The sequence below is a fragment of the Phyllostomus discolor genome, chromosome 3, assembly GCF_004126475.2.
Source record: "Phyllostomus discolor isolate MPI-MPIP mPhyDis1 chromosome 3, mPhyDis1.pri.v3, whole genome shotgun sequence".
NCBI lineage: Eukaryota > Metazoa > Chordata > Mammalia > Chiroptera > Phyllostomidae > Phyllostomus > Phyllostomus discolor.
Genome location: NC_040905.2, coordinates 17,137,134 through 17,161,469, shown reverse-complemented (window position 1 = coordinate 17,161,469; position 24,336 = coordinate 17,137,134). Strand labels below are relative to the sequence as shown.

At 33.0% G+C, this 24,336-nt stretch overlaps 1 pseudogene; it reads right to left on the bottom strand.

The window, feature by feature from the left end:
• Positions 1–2,699: 2,699 nt before the first annotated feature.
• On the bottom strand, positions 2,700–23,875 carry LOC114502335 (annotated as a pseudogene).
• Between the last annotated feature and the right edge of the window lie 461 nt (positions 23,876–24,336).

Below are 24,336 nucleotides of genomic sequence, written 5' to 3'. Positions count from 1 at the left end.
GTAAGAAATCAAGGTGACCACCAGATGCTAGAAAACTAAAAAGAAATGGGTTGTCTCCAAGTAACTCTAGCAGGAACTACTTCTCTGACACCATGCCTGAAGCTCCATGGGGTTGATTTTGGACTTCGGAATTCCAGAATTGTTAATATATTAATTTTGTGTTGTTTTAAGCCACTGAACATATGGCGATTTGTTACAGCAGAGATAACAAATTAACAAGGTACAACTTCCTGAGCTATGTGGGTCTTTTGGAGAGTTTCTATGTTTTTTAACAGTGTTTTACTCTTTAATTTATCTGATAAAAATATTTGTTAACTACAAATTGTTACATCTTGATTTGTGACAAAAATGTGCTGTTTTTCTATACTCCATTAAGTATTCTTCCTTTCAATCAAGAAATCTTATGTGTAAGTATGCTTTTTTCTTTTTTTAAATAGAATAAATTAATAACAATATTAACTAGATGTCTCAATCATTCTTTATTTAGAAAACAGTATAAACATTTATACACTGATATATATATATATATATGTATATATATACATTCTATATATACACATTCTATATATATATAGTGTCAACCAGAATTGCTTCATGAAAAATGAGATGTACCTGGGAAAAATCTGACCACAGTGAAAGAGGTAACTTGTGGTTATGAGCATGATGATGTTTTCTTGGTTTAACTCTAATGTTCAATCTCATTTTCCTGTTTCCCATCCTGTTCTACTTTTGTTTATCTACCTCTCAGAGACACAGAGGCTATTGATTAGTTACTGAGAGCATGTAGCACCTCAGATTAAGAGATCTGAATTTACAACTTGGTTCTAACACTGAAAGCTTATGCAGCTTAATGCATCTAATCATCACTTTCTTATCTATCTATCTATCTATCTATCATCTATCTATCTAATCCAAATACATATATATCTATACATAGGTAGACAGATGAAATGAACATTTTTCATTCTAATGATATAAAATATATTCTTGGTCATTTGCTACAAAAACATATATGGTCAATACTCGTTTATTAAGCAATAAGTTGATTACTATTTGAGGGTGCAAAATCATAAAAAAAAAACAATAGTTTAGCACCTAATAAGTAAAGAGAACTGAAAAAACAGTGGCAGTCAGTGGTAATACTTTCAATATTTTTACTAAAGTGGTAGAGAAATTAATACATAAAGGTATACATTAATTATGCCTTTACTGTAGCATTTCTTTTTTTTTTATCATCAAATAGACTGCTGATAGATCACTGGAGACTCTGTCCTAAATCTTTTCATTTTATAAAGAAGACCCTTTTACAGTAAAATTTGAAATTAGTGCCTAGTAGATAACACAGTATAAGAATACTTGTGAAATTTTAAGATCAAATGGAATCTGTTCAGAGTACAAATTATATTTAGTTTACTTGGGGAGTCCATTCTCCAGCACTTTCTCAAATTATTAATTATATAAGACTGAAGTGTTTTTGTCATGGTCAACTTAATTCCAAACCATCTTGAAGATAATGACTAAAAAGTTATTCTATACTAATCTAAAGAAATTATGTTTTGACAATCATTGTACTATCAGATTCTAGAGCCCTAAATAATTTTATGTTTCTCAAATTCAATCCAGGGAAGGATTTTTCTTCATTTTTAGGAAATTGTTAAAATTGTTGGGTATCCATACTCTAGCATCAACTAGTTCTAGTGATTTTCCCTAAACACAGCAGGATTCTCTAAAAAAAAAAAATTAACAGGTAGAAAACTAAACTGAAGTTTACAGTGTAACGAAGGAGTGATGCAATGAACATTGTTCCTTTGGAAAGCTTGAAAGGCTGCTTAAGAAATCATCTCCATTTGGGAAATGTATTAACATTAGAATGAAAAGCCAGTTATCCCTGGTTTTACAGAATTTTTATAGAAGTTTGAGCTCATTTTTAGTAATAATAGACATGTATAGATTATTTTGGACATAAAGTGCAGGGTCATAAACAAAGTCATAGAATTTTGCAATAGTTAATTAGTAGACACTAGAAAAGAGAACTTAAAAGTCATATTAGACCATTTTACTAATCAATAATCAATGCATAACTATAAGTAATATTGTAAAAATAAATAAAGTTTATTGTCATCAAGACCAAATGTAATTCATACTCACATTTGAATTTTCAGCATGTCTTTCTGTAATCCGTTGCATATAAAGAGTTTTATTCATAGTTGTATGTATTCTTAGCATTCATGTAAAATTTAGCCCTAAATAACTTAAAAATTTTATATCATCTCTTATGTTTTAACACAAACAATGGGGGCAGAGGGTATAAATGCATAACCTGAATCATTATGATATGTGATAATTTGAAGATCTCTTATGTGTTAGGGGTGTTTGTGTTGCAATTATAGAATATACTGCTAAAAGTTCTCAAAGAGTGACTATTTACTTACTTAGTTACCAAGAAATCTAAGGATAGTGAATTCCAGTGTCATTTTATTTTTCCAATAAGTAATGTTTATTTATTCTCATCAAAAATGTAGTATTGATCTAAAAAATGTCTTCTGATCTCAGTCATCAGAATTTCTTTTCAATTTTTCTTAAACTTCACTATCATTAAAGTTCATTATATTTCTCTCCCCATGTTTTTGTAAGTGTTTCAACCTTTCATGTGTTAAGGTAGTGATCTATTTTGGGTCACTGACTTCTGTGTACTCTCTCTAAATATTTCTCTTTGTTTTTTCATCTGAATAAAATTTAACAGGTAGCTCCTGACACCAGCTTTCTGGAGTGCATGAGCATAAACCTGAGAGTCTACTTCTCCGGTCTTCATGTTCCTTTAATCATCCTATCCAAGAGCTCAGACTCTGGAGGAAAATTTTACCAGGTTCACACCAGGAAGCACAGAAGTCAACATCCAATGGTTTCTTTTCCTGTAAAACTTTTTCATTGAAGGTCTGAGGTATTAGATCTGTGGGTGCTTGAAGTAAATATCCTAGACCCCAGCTTTTTAGGGAATAGGCTTCTTATTCCAACCATTGTAATAACACCACTGATAAGCTTTATTTGATTTTTTTTTCAGGAAATCTTATCTCAGAGTATTTCTGAACATTTCTTTGGCACATAGAGAATGATGCTGTTGGCAGTCTATGCTTTCCACATCGATTAATCCAGCTAATGTCCAGGCTATTCTTTTTCATTCTGGCATTAAAACTTGACATGGATGACACCGTGGAGAATAGAAATCAACAACCATCCAAAGTTTGGCCTGTTTTCTTTGTTTAATTGGTTCATTGAAAGTGGGGAATGTCAGGGAGATCAGAGAATGATTTATGAAATCCTCTGGGAGCTCCAAGATCTGTTGGGCAGAATGGTGTCCTTCATATTCATGAATGCTGAACTGTGAACACTGCTGTTGTTGGCTTAGCCTGAATGTTATGCATGTTACTGAGTCTCTCATGAACTGCACACACTAGTTTAACAAACTTAATCTGACCATGAAGATGCTTTGATACTTTTCTTAACTCTGGCAGTAAAGTTCAACCTTGTGATCACCAAGAGGCAAAAAAAAAAAAAAAAAAAAAAAAAAAGAACAAGTCATGGTTGTTTGTCATTGACAGAAAAATTGTGAGGTCCAAGTGTGGTGACATGAAAATGAACAGCTTTTTTGGCAAAGGCAAATGTACCATACTGAACTTTCTTGCCATGATTAATTTCACATTCTTTGGTCCCTTGTCCTTTAAACACTGCTAGACATGCCTGAAAAACATGGAGATTACTACAGATTCCTGGGACAGAGAAACAGTCAAAGTTGCCAACTTGAATATGTTATTTTTTTAGTAGAATCTTCAGTTTCCTCCCTCAGGGTCATTTAAATTTTTTTTCTGGAGTGAAAAAAATAAGAGCAGCTAATGATGAGTCAAACACTCTTCTACTGTCTTTGCCAAAAGAAGTTCAAAACTGGAAAGTTATGCAGTATTTCTAAATATATATTTTTAAGCATTCGATGAATTAAAAAGCAAAACACGGCCTTTTTTCTTTGGTTATTTTATTTGTTATTTTTCTCCAGGAGCAAAATAGTAGCACTTGTATGAGGTTGTCCTGGGTGGCACAGTCCATCTTTGCTACATCATCAAGACCATCCAACAGGCCACTGAGCCTGAGACACATCTGTGAGGTCAAATAATCTCCTCCTCTGGGACAAAGAATGGTCAGCCAGGCACTACTGGCAACAAGACTGGTTTGTACAGCATTAGCAAGATTTCCCCTCCATAATTCTGTCACTGTCCATGTAATGGAGAAACTTACTAAAGTTCCCTTTGATCTATCACTTTGATCTATCACTATGGTATTCTGAAGCAATTCTGGACTAAAAATGAAGAGGCCAGGATAACCATTGACTCCTTTCATTTCGCAAAGCATTCTGTCATCACCACTGTTAACAACTCCAATCCATCAGCTTCTTTAACAAAGTCTCCCCAAGTAGGGTAAGATGCGCTGCACAAGAACTCTCACGTCGGCTCCTCTCCAGGGTCATTTAATCACTCAAGAGTGTTGGAATTTTTCAGCATCCGAGTCTCTGTTATCTTTTGACTATTCTTTCTGGTGATGAGAGTAGCCTTTGGCTTCTAATATTCTAAACATATTGTCCCATAGCATGAAGAGCAGAGCTGGTCTTTCCACTCCTGTCATCTGTCGGTCTATTAGAACTTTCAGAAGCTCCAAGTGTGTTTTACTTGGGATGCCAGCAGCCAGAACCAGGCCTCCTGTCTGACCCCTAGCTGAGAGAGATGTGCGGTTTTCTGTAACTGGGCTTTCTAACTTTCAGAAGGAATGGGCTATAGTCACTCCTACAAGGAAGTCTCAGATGGGAATTGTTGATGTTTAGGTAACAAGGAAGCCTGTTGTATACTACTTGACTACTGGGGTCCCAACAGAAAGACAAGTCACCTCATGGTCCCAACACACATGCACAAGGGCCCGTGTGAGAATTTGGTTGCCACTAGTAAATGAGATAGGATTTTGTAGAGAAAATAGATTCATAACTGATGTTTTACATACATTGAGAAATCCCATTTTAAGCACACTAAAAGGTACAAAAAATTCTGTAGGAATAATAATGTAAAAATGATATCGGTAGTTTTGTGACAAATTTTCAACTACTTTCAAAAGGAAAAACTGTTATGTTTTAGCGAAGAATATACTTAATAAAGTACAGGGATTGAAAGTCCACTCAGTTCCGGCTCTGCTACTTATTAGCCCTTAGATGTTGAACAACTTATGCTACTCTTTTGAGTATCGATCTCTTCAAATGTCATGAAGTTGGTGATGTTGATATTTGAGGAATGAAAGGAGACAGTGCAGTAGACATGCATAGCACAGTCCCTAACCTCTGGAGGGTCTTTGGAATATTCTGTTACTCCACCTTTTATTCCATGCGTCCAGTTTATTTATCTTCTTTTTACAAAATTAACAAGGACATAATAAATTGCAATTCACGATAACCTGGACAATGACTAAGTTTAATTTTTATGACAAAATATGCTTGCATAACAAAATGAGTTGTAAAATTTTAGGAAATATATTTGAAATATAAAATTTTATTTTATATAAATTATTGAATTAGTAATTAACTTAAACTCATTATCTTTCATCAGAATACAACTAGCATTATATAGTAAACACTTAATCTCTGATTTTTTTTCATTCTGAAACAAATCAAATGGGGAAAAATGTAATTATACTTAAATTATTATCATTTTAGAGGTAAATTCCTTGGACAGTTTATTTATATAAACATAAATGTAAGGCTATTGGCTTACTTTTTAAAAACTCAATTTGGAGTTGTCTTTGGTGTATATGTTCATATTTAGAAGATTTGCTGTTTTAAATATTGGAAACAAATTATAGGCTTTAAGTGGTTAATTAGTATAAGCTTATTAACTAGAAAAATGACACCTGTGGTAAATACAACCATGTAAGCAAATTATAGAAGCCCAAGAAAAAGAAAAACAAAAGTAAAGATAAAAAGGTACTAAGTTTCTCTTACAGGAGGTCATAAAAAATGAGCAGTACTAAAAGGTGGGCATGACTCCTGCTGTGTACTTTACAAATGTCAATGTCATTACTGTGTATTCACACTGAATAATGATGACTACTTGCAGTCAATCGCCCATAACCCTCAGGATGTGATATATGTGATGTATGTGATCTGTGGGTTAGGGTCAAATTTTATCTCATAAATCAGAGAATGTGCCTTTCTATGACATAAAGCTTAAAGATTAAATTTTTTCTTTGTCTTCTATATTATCAGGTCATAACTATATTTAGAAAATATATCTAAATACTGCTCTATTTCTGTATTTTTCAAAATGAATAATGTTTTATTTCTCTTTAAAGCTGTCATTTAGGTATGTAGAATATATGTTTATATTTATATTTATATATAGATATAGACATATACAGGGTTGGGAAAAAAGTAGTTTTACAGTTGTGGCTACACAAAACAGAGTTTATTCTTGTATTCTTATTTGTTAATTATTGTGTAATTTTCCATACAAACAACTGTAGACTTACTTTTGCACTACCCTGTATATCCATATACATGTAGATAAAAAGTTAAATAGAAAAGCAATCCCACAATGATGAAGATTTTGATTTATTCCCTAGTACTAAATCACTAAAGTAGAATTAAAAACAAAATAGAAAACAGTCAGTTTCATAAATCACCTGGGATGCTTGCATTCATGTTTCTAAGTTATTGCACATTATTCACTATGTTATCAATGTAAATATGATATCTTAAAATGGCCCAAATTTACTTAATGAGTCATTTAAGATATTTTATCTCTGAAAGGTGTTTCAAATTAGAATATTAAAAATTGCCTTATTTTTGTATTCTGTCCTCTGGTAATGATTATACTTCTATAGAAAATTTTAGCAGTCACAGTATAGCGTCCCCAGAAATGAACTCAAGCCTTAAGAATGTGTGACTCGGGGAAGTGCCTTCAGGGCATTTCTATCCCCTTTTCATTTTTCTCTCTTCTCACAACACCCCCTCTCCCTTTAGCAACCTCTCTTATGCCCAATTGCACTCGCTTCCTGTAGCACCCAGGTTATTTTCAATTCTGAGCTTCTTTGTTCTTTCCTCTCCACCAAAACGCAGATTCCATCACAACATTCTTTTGAACAATCACTTCGCTATTCACACTGACAGGTGTATGTTTTTAGTAAACTTTCTTTTCTCTAACATAATGTGATCTCTACATTGAACAATGAGACGTTACTTCTTCGACTGGTTGATTATAGTAATATATAAATAAAAGTAGCAAATAGGAATCCTTGGAAATTCAGTTTTTCTCCAAACATACAGAATCACCAGAAAATTCTAGACCTTTCAAATCGAAGGCAAAGTAGATATGTTACTCTGTGATACAGCCATGTTGATTACATGAAGCAACATTCTAACTTACGTAACAGCAATTGTGAAATAAAACTTTTTTGAAAAGAATATTTTCCTTTCTTTTTTCACTTTTTTTATTGCTGTTCAAGTGTAGTACCTAATCTGAATTGGTATGAAGTATTTGTAGTCTTCATTTAACTGAATATTCATTTTATACTGACTCCATGTTATAATTTTGGTCAGTGAGCACAATAATCAATATATAGTATGTATACCAAATTAGATTTATGAAATCTAATTTTTTAAAAATTTCAACACGTTTGTCCTCATGGGTACCTAACTATGTATTGTGGACCAAGACTTACTAATTTTATAATACTTCTTCATTTTTATTAAAGGTTTTTAAATTTTTTTTTAAATTTATTTTTAGAGAGAAGGGAACAGATAAAGAGAGGAGGAGAAAAACATCCATGTGTGGTTGCCTCTCACACACCCCCTACTGGGGACTTGGCCCACAACCCAGGCATATGCCCTGAGTGAGAATCAAACCAGCTACCCTTTGGGCACAGGCCAGCACTTAATCCACTGAACTACATCAGTCAGCACTCCATCTTTTATTTGCAAGTATAATTATTATTTTTGAATTTCTCCTGGTTAGTTATTTCATGCAAGGAGGTAAGGCTGAGGTCCCAGTTATCCTATTTTGAAAATAAATGATCTACATCTTACAAATGTAATACGAATGCAAATATTAACACTTCTTTGCAAATATGGAAGCTGAGACATTTATAGATGAAATAGTTAGTCTAATGTCATATGACTAGGTCAACACAGAATCATATAGCACAACACCTTTCCCAGTGATTATATTAGTTGCTCAATCATCTCTCATCCCTCTTGTAGTATTTGGCTTAGACAAAAGATTCTTAGACTAGAAATGAATTCAAGCTGAGATGTTTGCTGGTGACAATAACTTTGGAAACATCAATATTTTGTCACCAGCTTTCATTGTCTATAATATGGCAACATGACAAAACCCAGGGAAGAGATACATTTTTGAAAATATGACTTCTTTGTTGATATTTATGGAAGATCAGCATGAACCCCCAATCTGATTATTGTAACTAGTACAATTAGTGCTACTATTTCAGGATGCTATTTCTTTTTTTAATCATTATACGATTAATTGATCAATTACAAAAGAGTGGTCTTATATTGTATATGTCTATTTATTCACTCAGATATTTATATGAGTGTTTTCCTTTTTGGATTTATTAAAATATTTTAATAAATAAGGAATATACAGTTTAGTAACCTTTATAAATCACTGTAGCCTGTAACAAATACCAAAACATTATAAAAGTGCAGTAAACATGACTGAGTAGTTTTTTTTTCCTTTTTTTTATTGTCATTCAAGTACAGTTGTCTCCATTTCTCCCCCATCCATCCCCTCTTCCCACCCTTGACCCTAACCCCCTTTGGTTTCGTCCACATGTCCTTTATATATGTTCCTTGACAACCCTTCCCCTACCTCCCATTAACCCCTCCCTCTTCCCCTCTGGTTACTGTCAGTTTGTTCTTCGTTTCAATGACTCTGGTAATATTTTGCTTGCTTTCTTGTTTTGTTGACTAGGTTCCACTTATAGGTGAGATCATATGGTATTTGTCTTTCACTGCCTGTCTTATTCTACTTAGCACAATGCTCTCCAATTCCATCCATGCTGGAACAAAGGGTAGGAGTACCTTCTTTCTTTCTGCTGCATAGTATCCCATTGTGTAAATGTACCACAGTTTTTTTGATCCACTCATTTACTGATGAACACTTAGGCTGTTTCCAGAACTTGGCTATTGTAAATTGTGCTGCTATGAACATTGGGGTGCATAAGTTCTTTTGAATTGGCGTTTCAGGATTCTTAGGGTATGCTCCCAGCAGTAGAATTGCCAGGTCAGAAGGCAGTTCCATTTTAAGTTTTTTTTAGGAATTCCATACTGTTTTCCACAGTGGCTGCACCAGTCTGCATTCCCACCAACAGTGCACTAGGGTTCCCTTTTCTCTACAACCTCACCAGCATTTATTGTTTGTTGATTTGTTTATGAAGGCCATCCTCACTGATGTGAAGTGGTATCTCATTGTGGTTTTAATTTGCATCTTTTTGATGGCTAGTGATGCTGAGCATCCTTTCATATGTCTTTGGACCTTCTGGATGTCCTTCTTTGAGAAGTGTCTGTTTAGGTCCATTGCACATTTATTAATTGGATTGTTTGCCTTCCTGGAATAAAGTCATGTGAGTTCTTTATATATTTTAGAGGTAAGAGTGTTTTCAAAATTCAGTTAGAGTGTCAAAACAGTTGAAATCAGTTGTACATTCAAGTCACAGGAAATAGGATATAACATTCTTCATAAAACTTAAGAATCAAAGACACTTTTCACTTACAATGTTACCTGTACATTTTTAAGTATATTTAATTTAAATAAAAGTATTAAAATATGATTTATAGTAATTAAACAACCTGATAAATACTCATTTATCATGTGTAAGAAGGGCCAATAATAAATGGAAAATCTTTAACCTGCAAATACATTATCTGGATACTTTTATCCATATAGCTTATTGTGGTGTTCTGCCTTAACCAAGTTTGGATTGTAGTTTATGTGACTGAATATTCTATTATCTTTGTATTTTAAATATAACTAAATACAGTCACACTAGTAATTAAAAATGGACATTTAAAACCACACATAAATAAATTTCACACTATTACACTAAAAAGAATATACCACTTAATACAAATTGATATTTATTCATAAGGATAATATACATAAACATAAACATAAGTATTTGTTTAAAAAAGTGTTTTGTAATTTCTCAGTGTCACTTTCATATAAAATGTACTCAGCTTTAAATTACTTCAGGACACATAGAAAGTAAAGCATCATTAAATAATAGTATACTTGAGCAATTATATCTCAATATTAATATAAGCTTATTTGTTTTTTCACAAATAGATTCAAGGTTCTTATATACTTTTTAAAAGCATTTGCCTAGGGACTGGTTTTAAAACTTCACAGTTTTGTTGGTTTCTAAGTGTAGGAGGTGTTGTGAGTGACTCACCAAATGACTGTGAGTGACTTAGTATGCTTTACTGACATTCCTAAAAGGACAACAGAAAAACGATTGCATTGATGGAAGACTTGGTGTTAATAAAATTCTGTTTGGTCAACAAAACTATCAAGCAGCTCCTGTCCATCCCTGCAGAATGCTTGCATCAGTGCTGACAAACAGTTCTCAATTGTCGTGACTTAAAGTTCATCATGGTTTTCTCCTCCCTGCAGGTCCCTGAGTAGCAACCTCTCCCAAGACTAAAACAAGTGCTAAAAATTTGAACCAAGACCATATCAGCTCATCCTAGGAATTGTCTAACTATAGCAAGACTCTGATCATTTTTCCCTTGCTGGCCCAACTTTCTGTTAAATATGTCTACTAATCTTTGTAACTCCTCCTCATGACATTTTCATAAAAAAAAAAACTTTTCCATTTAATTTTAAGATATCTGTAGATTTCTGAGATCTAGGCTCCTTCCCTTGTAATTGTCTTCCTTTTAAGTAAAGTAGTTCCCTATCTAGGTCCAGATTTCTATTCATTTGACACTACCCAGTGACTTGAGTTCGGAGACAAACAGGGGCAAATGAGGACCAACTGTTTGCTCTGACAAAATATCCAAGGCCATTCCCACAAATGTACCACCTGCTATAATCAGTTTCTAACCCCTTAAAAGAGACTTCATCCATGATAATGACAAAGGACTTCTATCCATCCAAGAGAGCTAGAACAAGGGAAAATTTGCTTAATTCCTCTTCATATTACCACTTCAAATAAAGATCCATTTAAAACTGAAAATTTGTGAGATGGTCTTAGACAAAACTGATATTCTTTTACTGTGGTCTCCGCCATTATGTATAAAAGTATAAATATACCACCTTGTTTTCCCTGTGAATTGAAGTATTGAAGAATATCAAAACAATTACCACAGGGGCAAAACAATTCTCATAAAGCCTGAATTTATTAATTTACTGGGAAAGGAGAATTCAAATCACTCTGAAAAGAGTTAAAATTTGCATTAACTATAGTGAACATGCTGGATATGAGACCAGTAAGCAGTTAATTAAAATGTTATAAGATCCCCAGGCATTTTTGATTCCTTACTAAAATAAATTTCTCTTTTAACTGATCATGTTTAATCATGACATATTTTGAGTGGGTATTAAATACAGGTTAACATCATAAGTTCTGGAAATATTTTCTGTTGTTTCAGGGACATATTTAGGTAAAAGTTGAAAAAGTTTTGGTTACAAATCTACATCATGTTATGCAATTTGACCACAATTACAGCCACATTATATTTCATTCATCCATGTGCAATAATATGCGCCATTTCATTTTTTTCTTTTTGAATTTTATTACATCTCTTCCATTACCATTTAAGCCCTTATATCCCCCTCTGGCCTGCAATATCCACTCTGTTGTCCATTTCATGAATTCCTTTTTCCTTTTTAGCTGGATCTCTCCATCACCAACCTTCGTCTCAGAGCTGTTATTTGCTCTCTATCTATAAGTCTCTCTATTTTTCTTATTAGTTCAGTTTGTTCATTAGATGTCATATATAAGTGAGATAATATGGTATTTGTCTTTCTCTGACTGGCTTATTTCACTTATCATAATGTTCTCTAGGTCCACCCATGCTGTTGCAAAGGGTACAATTTCCTTCTTTTTCATGACCAAATAGTATCCCACTGTGTAAATGTTCCATAGTTGTTTTATGCACTTATCTACTAATGAAGAGCTGGGCTGTTTCCATATCTTGGTGGTTGTAAATAATGCTGCAATGAACATAGGTGTGTTTATGTTCTTTTGAATTAGTGTTTCGTGTTCCTTTGGATATATCCTCAAAAGTGAAATAACTGAGTCAAAAAGAAGATCCATTTTTAATTTTTTGAGGCACCTCTATACTTCTTTCCACAGTGGTTGCACAAGTCTGCATTCCCACCAACAGTGTAAAAGAGTTCCCCTTTCTACACATCTTTTTTTAGCACTTATTTGTTTATTTATTGACGATAGCCATTCTCTCAGATGTGAGGTGATATCTCATTGTGGTTTCAATTTGCATTTCTCTGAACATCTTTTCATATGTCTAGTGGCCACCTGTATGTCCCCTTTAGAGAAGTGTCTATTCAGGTCCTTGCCCATTTTTTAAATTGGGTTGTTTGGAGGGTTTTTTTTCTGGTGCTGAGTTTTATAAGTTCTTTATAACTTTTAGATATTATCCCTTTATCAGATGTATCGACAAATCTGTTGCATTCAGTGGGTTGTCTTTTTATTTTGTTGAGTCCCCCTTTGCTGTGCAAAACCTTTTCAGTTTGATTTAGCCCTATTTGTTTATTTTCTTCTTTTGTTTCCCTTGACTGGTGAGATATATCAGACAGAGTATGGCTGCAAACAATGTCTGAGACTTTACTGCCTATGTTTTCTCCTTGGATTATTATTAGCATTTCAGGTCTAATATTTAAGTTAATAGAACAGAATAGAAAACCCATGAACAAACACACATATTTAGAGTTAACTAATATTCTACAGAGGAAGCAATAACATACAATGCACTAATGATAGTTTATTCAATAAATGGTGTTGGGAAAATTAGACAGTTGAATGCAGAAAAATGAATTATATCACCTTATTATACTACACACAATAACAAATTCAAAATGGATAGAAAATTTTAGAGTTGAGACAGGCATATGGATTTACAAAGATTTTATGTAGATAAGTTCTCTATTGAAGTCAATAACATTTTCTGAGACATTAGTCTCTTACAAAGTTTGTGAAACATATTATGTTATCAAATTATATCAAATGATGGTAAAAGGTATAATTATTTGGGAAGCAATATGCTCATAAACACCAGAAATACCAGAATCCTAAATCGTCAATGTTTCCCCACTTTGAATAAACAGGCCACTTGTTAATAGAAGCGTAACAAACAAGGATTAAGATTTTAAAATGCTCCCTAGTCATTAAACATAAAGTCCAGTCTTAACATATGAATTACTTTGGTAGAGTGACCATAACAAAGTACTGATAAATGGATAGCTTTAAACAGTAAAAATTTAGTATCCAAAAGTCCTGGAGTCTGAAATCAAGTTATGGCACTACTGGGTTCTTTGGAAGACTGTAAGGCATCGGGAAATATAACTCAAATCAAAATCCTCACTTAACCCAGAAAACTGCCTCACAATGGTAATGGAGAAATAACATAGTTTCATTGTTGAGTAAGAACTAAAGTAGAATGTGATGTTTTAACAGCCAGACCACTAAGAGAAGAAAGAAAGAAAATGTACCCTTTTATACAAGCAAGCAGTTACAACGTATTGCATATATATTCTCAAGATAGGTACTAGCTGCAAGGGTTGAGATCTGCAAACCAGGGATAAGAGCAGATATTAGCAGAGGGCAAAAATTTAAACATTCACAATAATTTCTAAAAGGCATTATTTAAATCAAAATACAAATGGAAAGAAATGCATATACTTGAGGTGTACATTAATTTAATTTTAACAATATAACTCGATATTTGCCAACTCTTATGTTGTATGTGTACGGGTGGATGACTGAATCCAATGATTTTGGAGTAGAACATTAAAAGAAATATTTTATTTTATATTAAATTAAACATATTAAAGTTGTATACTAATTTAATCATTAAAATACTTTTGAATCTAAATTAACTGAGGTCTCAGGTCACATTAAACTTAATAAGATTAACATAATACAATGTAGAATTTGAATATGTTATTATATAAAATATAAATATGCTGAAGCAAATTACTCCTTTTTCTCTCATTATGTATTGTGGCATGTACCTCAGGTATAAAAAGGTACAATACATTAGAAAAGTACAAATTCAAAAAAAAGTAACAAGCAATGAATAAGCCACAAGTTTCATTAAATGGTTAATTTTAACAAAATGGTAGTAGAGCAAAACTCAACAATCTGATTGCATGTAGCAAGCAAAATGTTTTGAATAATATGTTACCTGATTTCCACTGCTCTAAGTATGGTTTTAAAGGAAATGACTTTACAAATGATAATTAGCTATCTAAAACAGTAAGCTAAATCTTCATTAATTGATTTGAATGGATATTCATGATTAGTTATTAACTAGAAAAAGTATGTCAGAGAATAACTTTAGTAAATGATACACACAATGACTTTGCAAGATGTGTGTATGTAAATAGATACACATATAAATATATGCATGCATGTGTATATACATACATACACATGAATGTGTAACTTAATGATTTCTGACTTGCAATGTAGGAATTCATTTCTAAACAAATGTAGTATATAGAAAGTTGAAGCATGTTCTAGTTTGAAAGAGATGAGATGGCGATTTTGTTGGCCTTCACTTCTCTGCAGACAATTTTTTTTAATAGTCTCTAAGGAAAGATAATGATGCTGTATCCCCGAGTATCTCATCTTGAGAGAGCACAAAATTATCTTTCTTCAATGATAATGAGTTTGAACTAAATTTTGGCACAGTAATGAGATTGGAGTATGCCATCCTTTGTCCTCACTTCAATCTCTGTTTTGAAAAGGAAGGGTAGACTGTTAACAACTGGTACTATCAGAGCAAACAATGGCAATACAGACATCTCTTTCTGAGGAATTTTGACTGAATGGGGTGTACCATGGAAACAATCTCTCAGCAACAAAATAGTTCAAATTGGGAATTAATCCCTAGGTCTATTTACTCTTTTTACATATGCTTTTGTGGTTTTCTTTAAACTATTATAATTTTCCCTTTAAAGAAACTCTAATGATAAAAATCTATGACTACATTAGTAGAGTATCCTATTTGAATTAGAAAATCAAGCCACAGAATTACTGCTTTGAATGTTCCCTTAGAAATAATTGAGAGTAGTGTATTCATCGGAAACAGGAGGAAAGCAAGATCCAGGACAGCGAAGTGGATTGATTGCCCAAGGCCAAGCAGCTAGTGACTGACACAGCCTCCAGGGACATACAATTTTCCTATTCCTTTGCAAGGGCTATTTTATTGAAGCTGTAAAAACTATAGAATGTAATTGAGGAGTTATAATTAAGGATAAAGTGAACTTTAAACAGTGTGTATATTTTTTAAAAACTTGATTCTAGAAACTATTGCCCTTGTGAAACTTTTCATTAATTTGATATTTAACATGTGTGTTAATTAGAGGTGATAATTTAAAATTTTTAGTGAATATCCTTAACACATATTAAATTGGGTTTATTAAGTATTATATTAGATCTTTATTTTTTGCAAAACAAAATTTAAAAACACAGTTATGTATAAGAAACTCTTCATCTTGCTGTCAATTGTAAAATGAACTTGCTTCAAATTAAGACCTTTTGGAAATAAAAGTATTTGAGTAATGATTTACAACCCAATCTTTAGGAAAATAAATTTTCCTGTATAGGTAAATATACCATCCATCTAAGATATTTTGTTTTTGATTTTTGTTATTTCATGTTAATTTAGTTCATTTTATGTAGCATGTGTTTTTTATATCAGCAGCTGCCATATGTTCAAACAAAATAAACAAAAGTTTCCAGAATCCTCATTTTCTTTTAGCTTGTATAATTCAGAACAATTGGTTCCAGAATTGCCTCTGGCATCTCTCATCCAAATAAAAAAAAAAAGAAGAAAGAAAGAAAGAAAGGAAAGAAAGAAAGAAAGAAAGAAAGGGAAAAAGGAAAAGAAAAGGAAAGAAAAGAAAAGAAAGGTACAAACATGTTTCAGTTAATTTACGACCAGAATGCCTCCAGTGGCTATGTCTTTGGGTATATATTGTGTTATATACTCTATGGAGCATTATTGCTCTGTATCATTGCCTCTGTATTCTTTAATTTGTTTATTCTCTCAAGTATTTAATGACAGCATTCTATGTGCTCAGTTTAAAGTTGAAATACACATGCAAGTTTCTTAACTTGTGGAATCTCAGTCTAATGGGATATTTAGTAAGCTAGCAAATAATCAGAAATAAACAAATACCTGTAAAATACCATAGCTGTGATGAAAACAGTACATGTTTTAACTTTGAAATGCTATAAGAGGAGGAGTTGATAATTTAAGTAGATTAGAGAAAACGTCTCTGAAGGTTTTACTTAAAATTGAAACTGGAAAAAAATTAATTTCACAAGTGGAAGGATGTGTGAAGCAGAATGGAAAATGTTCCAGGCAATGGAGACAACTGTGTCTTTGAACAGAAGCACATCTCATGTGCAGAACTGTGTAAGGACAGGCTGGCTGGTGTCCAGGGAGAGTGGGGGGTATATCTGAGGCAAAGCTGGAAAGGCTTCTATGTCCTGTAATGTAAAAGAGTTTAAGAGCAATGGGAATCCATTGTTTGCTTTTAATATTATTTTTTAGGATATGTAGTAACAAAATTTTAACTTTGTAAAAATAATCCTTAATGCAGTGTAAACAAAATACTTTGAAAAAAGCTGAAGTACTAAGAGGCAAATAAAAAGGCTATTGCTAAACCCCAGAAATGATAATGTCAGTATCTTGGGGTAAGAAAGTGGTTTTGCATGTGGAAAGAAGTGGATACATTTGAATGACAATCAAGAGAAAAAAATTGACAGGGTGTGGATAATGGATTAAGTAATGAAGGCTACAGGAGCATGCGGTATTGTGGTTGCTCACTTATATAACTGATTGAATCAGTTCATTTACTAAGACAGGAAGGCTGGAAGATAATGATTTTGTGGTGTGTAGAAAGATCATGCCTTCTCTTTGGTATTGTTGAGTTTGATTTGCCTTTGAGTTAACCAGGGGTTGATTCAAGTAGGCGTGTGGGTCATACATCTAGAGCAAAGAATATTTTATGGTAAAGAGTTTTATATGTGGAAGTAATCATAACTAGAAGTAAAAAAATGTAAGTAATTTTGGCTGACAATATAGAACTGTTAGTAAAATTGTATTCATCCCAAGCCAATTCAATGTAATCATATCTTAAAGTCCACTCTCAAGCATGACTGTTATGAAAATGAATAACTCTTTTATTCTGAAATTACTGCTAATCTTAAACTTACTATTTAGGCACATATTGAAATTTGAAGTAAAAATTACCATCTAATTGAAACAAAATAAATAGAAGTATTTGAATGGAATACTATATATACATATAGATTTAAATATATGTCAAAATAAAGTCCATCAACCAGGACAAACACATTTCATTGACTGATTTTATTAGTAAAATAATAAAAGCTTCAGGATTTAGGCTTCAGAAGCATTAAGACATTTTAATTACTCTAAATGTCACTGAAGAGATTGGTGCTTATACAGATTTCAGGGACTCTAAATAGTGTCATGTTTGGAATATTAGTTAGTTACCATGTTGAGGGAGTTGTCTTATATGTAAAGTTTATAAGGACTTTAAGTTGTATCTCTTATCTAAGACTTCCTAATTGCATAATAACATCATTTGTTCCTTCCATAAACCATAGTAGGAGAGTATTTCATGAAAGTCACTACGCACATCCGGCACTGTAATTACAAGAGTTCTTACATTTTTGAGGTACTTACAGTCTATCAGAGTAAGACTGCTGTAAACTTAAGTGCCAGACAGTGTTAACAGGAGCACAGGATTCAGGGTCAAGTAGTAACCCAAAGGAAAGTGGTCAATTGTTCTTGGTAGTGGGGGTTAGAGTCTTATCAGGGCACAAAGGAGTAAGTGCTGGTACTTGAGATGGAATTAAGCTGAAGTGCAGTTGATGGCACAGAGGCCCTCTCTTAGGTACCTATGTCGCATCTTCCCTTCTCTCCTAAATCATTTTACCACTTCATTTTCCTGCCTTGTTCCCAGAAAACTTAGCTCTTTTTCACTGAGAAAATGAAAGCAGTAAGAAGAGAATGGCTATACACATCTAGCAACAAGTTCACAAAATCCATCTCCAATCTGTGTCCTTGTCTGTCTTCCTATCACAGTGTACACACTGTTTGGATTCCTTTACAAAGCACAAGACCCACTCGTGATTTTTATCTCTTTTCTTCTTTACCTTCACTTCCAAAACTGCCCCCTCTTTCTACTTTCTCTACCAGCATAGTTTCTTTCTATTGAGTTGTTTTCGTCAACTATATCCTGGCTTTAATATATCCCTAGCTTTGACTCTGAACGCCTATGCAGCTGACAAAATTTTATTGGCTCCTAACTTAAAGGAAATTATTTTAATTACAATTTTTCAATCTTCTGGTTTACTCCTCCCTTTCTCATTTGAAAACACCTCAGTCGTTATTTGATTCTAAAGACTCCATTGACACAGCCCTTCTCATTGTGTTGAAAATCCATACCTCCAGCCCATGTCTTACTCCTGACCTCCAGAAAGGCACCTCCTCCTTTACTTGCACATGTATATCTAGGAGAAATAGATATACCTAGGAGAGACTTCAACTTAATGTGCATGAAATAAAACTTGATAATTGCCTCATCAAACCTACACCTTCAGCACTACTCCAGTCTCACTAAAAAGGCACACCCATTCTTCTACTTATTCAGAGAAAATCTATGGGATCATCTTTGAGCCTTCTCTACCACAGTTCATATTCCAATGAGTCAATAATACAATTGGTTGTTTCACTGAAATGTATCCCTTGTCTGAGCACTTTTTCATCACCTCTAGGCAGCAGTCATGGTCTATGACATCAAACTTAATCCTTTAAAAATATAACACATCACAGCACTTAAAGTTGTCGAGATTCTCCCAATCTCACTCAGACTGCAGTTCAAATTCTATGTGGTAGTCTCCCAGGTTGTATGTAATTTGGGTCATGATTTTATGAGTAATTTATTTCTTACCTCCTTACCTCTTTCTCACCCTCATTTTGATGCTTTGCTGTCACAAGCTAATTTCTGCCTCAGTGACTTTGCATTTGTTTTTCTATCTATCTGGGAAATATTTCTCCAGAATTTTTAAGGTTTTTTTATCTTTTTATTTTCTTATAGTGTCTGCTCAAATATTATCTTATTGGGGAGCCTTTCCCAATAGCCTAATATGAAACAATACACACCCACTTAAAATATTTGTCTCGCTTTACCTGCTTTATTTTCCTTTTAGCAACTTAACTATCTATTATAATATACCTATGTAATTAATTTTGGTCTATTTCTCTATTAAAATATAGGTTACACCCACTAGACCATGACTACAATGAAATTGTGTAGCTCCCTCAGCTCTATTAATTATACATTGATCTGTGTATAGCATATATTAATCCCATAATATTGCTGAACATTGAGTGTCTGACAGACTGGATAAATCAATGAATGAATAAATGAGTGAAAAACAAGGTGAGTAAGCATCAGAGATTATGGAAAACCCGATGTGCCTGGAAATGTGTAAGTTCTAAAATATTGCCAGAATAGCCCTGGCTGGTGGTGGGTCCGTGGATTGAGTGACAGCCTGTGACCCTAAGGGTCACCAGGTCCATTCCCAGTCAGGGCACATGCCTGGGTTTCGGGCCAGGTCCCGTAGGGGGCCTGAAAGAGGCAACCACACATTGATGTTTCTCTCCTTCACTTTCTGTCTCCCTTCCCCTCTCTCTAAAAATAAAATAATAAAACCATTTTAAAAATAAAATAAAATATTACCAGAATATAGTTAGAATTTGTTTTGTGTAAGAAAAACGGCATGGTTGATTATTGTTTTTCCAGAAACAATTAATTGCTCTGTTTCTATCTTCAACTATAAAATCTTAGGACTCAATTTCATTCAGGACTTCCTGATGTAGATGAATAATTTTGAGTGTTGTCAAGTGTTTGGCATCATGTTAAACCATTCATATACAAAATGAAGGCAGAAGCTAGACATCATGATCAGGGAGAACAATCATTATGCAATTTCTATGGAAAACATAAGTGCTATAATTGGAGAACATTGTTTTAAACTACACTTGGAAGAGACATTTTAGATGGTCTTTATCAGGGCCTTGTAGATTTAACCATTAGATAAAGTAACCATTTGCTTAAAGCATCAATTAAAAATTAATTTATCAACATTTTGATGTTAAAACAGGTTCCAGAAAGTTTTAAAATGGCCTATCTTGTTTTGTTTCTTCAAGTGGCACCGATCATAAAAGTCTTTAACCACATTTTTTCTGAGGAGAAGTCTACATCTTTAATTTTATCAGCATACATTCAATATAAAAGTGTTATGTTTAATGCTTATAACTACATTTATCTAAAAACTCAGTCAATCATTGCTGAATAATGATGGGTAGAGATATATGCCAATGCAGATAAAAAATTATGCTGTACTACTTAAATTTACACATGGTAGACCATAAAAGTTAGAAGTGAATGTTCTTATTCTATTTCCTATTTTCTATAACTTTGTTTCTTTCATCTTGTTCAGGAGCTATAATTTGGGACACTTTTGAGTGACAGAACCGGAGTTTCATTGACAAGGGAATAATTTGTTTCCTGAGGGTATGATTATCATTTTGTTAATTTGCCAAGGGTAAATTTTTAATTCAAATATGATTAGTGGATTCCTAAGAAAAATATGCATTTTTTCCTACTGGGTGCAAAGGGGTAACATAACTGTTCTTCTAAAATAAAATTATAAAAAGATCACACTACACATTGGAATAGCTATTTTGCATTGATGTTAGTATTGCAAGGGAGATGGAGGGACAAAAAGGAGACACAAAGTGGCAGAAGTAGAATCTTCAAAGATCAAAATAAAAGCATGGGAAAAGTGAGCAGAAGACACAGAGAGTTTATAAATCTTCTCAGTGAGTACAATGAGGTTTCATTTTAATTAATTTTTTTTCACACATTGGATCATTTAGAGAACAGTAATACATAAAAATCATATAGAAACAAGCAAAAGTGAATGGATGTACAGAAAACAATTTGAATGAAGGTGGACCACAAAGAAGAAGGAAGTCTTTAAACATTCATCCCTAATACAGTCTTACAAACTACCTAATGAATATCTCGACACAAAATTGAATGACTATATTTTTAGTACTTTGCTACACTAGGTGTGTTTTATTTACACTAAATGTATACTATTTAATGTAGTGACTTAATAAGTATAAATATACAATTAATCATAAACTAAATTATTTTTACCACATTGTATATTGGCTAAATTACACATTATATTTGTTTGGCTTAAAATGGAGACATAGGTCAATAGAATTGAAATAATAAAACAAATCACTTCGTTATTATTTTTCTTGTTGCCCATAGGGTCATGGAGTAAACCCTTTATGGTGAATAACAACTTAGTTTTGGTTTTATAACATTTTTAGCCTTAGAATACTCGATTAGTTACACTGGTATTCATTTTCCCTATTTTTTCTTTAAAATGTATTTTGATTTTTTTTTTATTCTCACTAGAAGACATTTTTCTTGACTTTTAGAGAGAGAGGAAAAGAGAGAGAGAGAGAGAGACAACAATGTGAGAAAGAAACATTGATCAGTTGCACCTCTTCATGCCCCGACCAAGGATGGACTGGTAGTTTAGGAATGTGGCACACAAGGATGTTCCTACCAAATAGCAACAAGGCCAGGGTAGTTTTTTGTTTATTTGTTTGTTTGTTTTTTTTTATTTTGTGTGAAACAAATTTTCAGTGTGCCACCTGGAAAGACAAGTGTATACTTTTATTATAAACTTTATCTGAGTCTTTTATTGTAACCTTGATTAAAACGTAACCAATAAATTGTACAAGTGGTAGTTGATATATCACATAGTTTTAAGAATTCAGAAGAATAAGAATTAAGATGATGATATCAAGAGAAATATTATAGATTCCCACAGTCCCTTTTGGGGCATAATGGTCTTAATGATACTGTGCAAAATGTTGTTGGATTTCTGCAAAATGCTGAATTTACATAAGATTAAAATGATTTTCTGAACTAATTTATGCAGCAACTTCTTCATGCTTTGGGGAAATTTCTTTCAGCTGGACTGAATTATGCTTTGTCTTCTTAAGTGAATACATTAGGAACTTTCACTTCAATAAATAGCCATAAACTCTTGTGAACCTCAAGGGCTTCTGCCCTGGCTCCCATTCTTTCACTCTGAAATGTAATGGGCCAATCATCACCATGGCCCTCTGATAAACTCACCACATGGGAAAAGACTGGATCTATTCCAATCAGATGTAGGAAAAATATGACTATGGCTGTTAGTGTTTAGAAGTAAGCATACATCTCCTACGTACTGGAAAACAAGTTTGCCCTTACTATGACCTTTGCGTATTTTTCCTCCCTGCCAATATGGTCTCACAGCAGATTCTAAGTGAGTCCATTAACAAGCATCCACATATCCATTACCTTGGTCCTTTCAAGGTTTGAGATAATTGTTGTATTTTATTCTTCTAGAGAGGGAACAAATTGAATATCGTTATGTCAAGGTGTAAATAGAATTTTACTCTATTTTTTACAGGAGAAGGGACCTACAAAGGCACAATTTCTTATACTCATCAAAGCTATAATTCAGCCTTGGACTGTATCTTACTGCAAGAATTAGAATAACATGGATTACTTCCTGTGTCCCCTACAATGTTAATAAACAGAAATAAGTCAATATCAGTAATGCTCAATTTTAGATGCTTAAGTCTCATTTTATGTAATGCTGAAAACATACAAATTATTCATGAAACTCTTATGGTTAAAAAGCCCTCTGGTGTTGAAAAATGTTCAACCCAGATTGACTCTAGGAGTATCTACAATAAATGTGCTCAATCCTTTTCTCAAGTTGGCAAATTCAGTGAATGATCTTAGTCTGGACCAAAATCAGAAATGATATAAATGTCATTTTATATTTATAAATGAGGCATATATTATAAGAGAAAAAGTGTTCTAAAAGAAACTCAGTAAAAGCACTGGTCCTTATTCTGATATTCAAATAATTAATACAGGCTGAGAAACAGTAGAATGAGTAGGATACTAAAGCCTTGGCTGGATGTCCAGATAAACTCTACTAAGTAAGGGATATTTCCTCTGAATAGCATGAGAATTACAGTTCTCCAAATGATAACATTTGGTAAATGTTCACAAAGCTAAATTGCCGTCATTCTATATTTAGAGAACATCTAATACATAAGCTAAATTCAGTTTTTCTTGCAAATATATAATTTCTTTGGTACTGTTAATTAAATACTTTTCTAATGAGTATACGTATATTAAACTATTTAATAAGTGCCTTTTTTGGTCATGGCCAAGTTAGTCTGTAACAAATTGATACGAATCTTGGCTATTTAAAGCTGATTTATTTTCCCACTATAAACTATCATATTTGACTTATTCAAAATTTTTTCCATCTTCAGGCTTCATTATTTAATTCATCCTTAAGGAAGCAGATTTGAGGTTGACTAAAATAAGCAGTTTAAAAGTTCATTATGATAACTCTCTGATAAAATATCCCTGGCTTACGCCATAGTGGCTGCATCAACAGAATTTAGAGGCAGACTGCCTGGGGAATATTTCCAGTTTTGTTACTTATCGATGGTGAGAATGTATGCAAATTGTTCATTCTCTCTGTATTTGTTTTTTATATCAGAAATATATAAAATAATAGTTCTACCTCAATAGTAGATTAAATCAATTAATAGCTTTAAAGAGCTTAGAATAGTAGCAAAGCCATAGCAAATGCTCAATAAGTAATACTAAATACTGTACACTAAAAAGTACTTAGGTGTGAGGTAAAGAATAAGGAAGATATTGGTTTCTCTTTTTTGTTTTCTGTTTTTCCTCAAAGGTCCCAGTGCCTGGTAGATAGTTCTTTTTGATGAATTAATAAAACTCAAGGAATTCCACCAAAATATATCATTTATCAATTTGCAAATGCAAACTCAGTACTCAAAGTATCATTTAATGTAATTGGTATAGCACAGAGTCT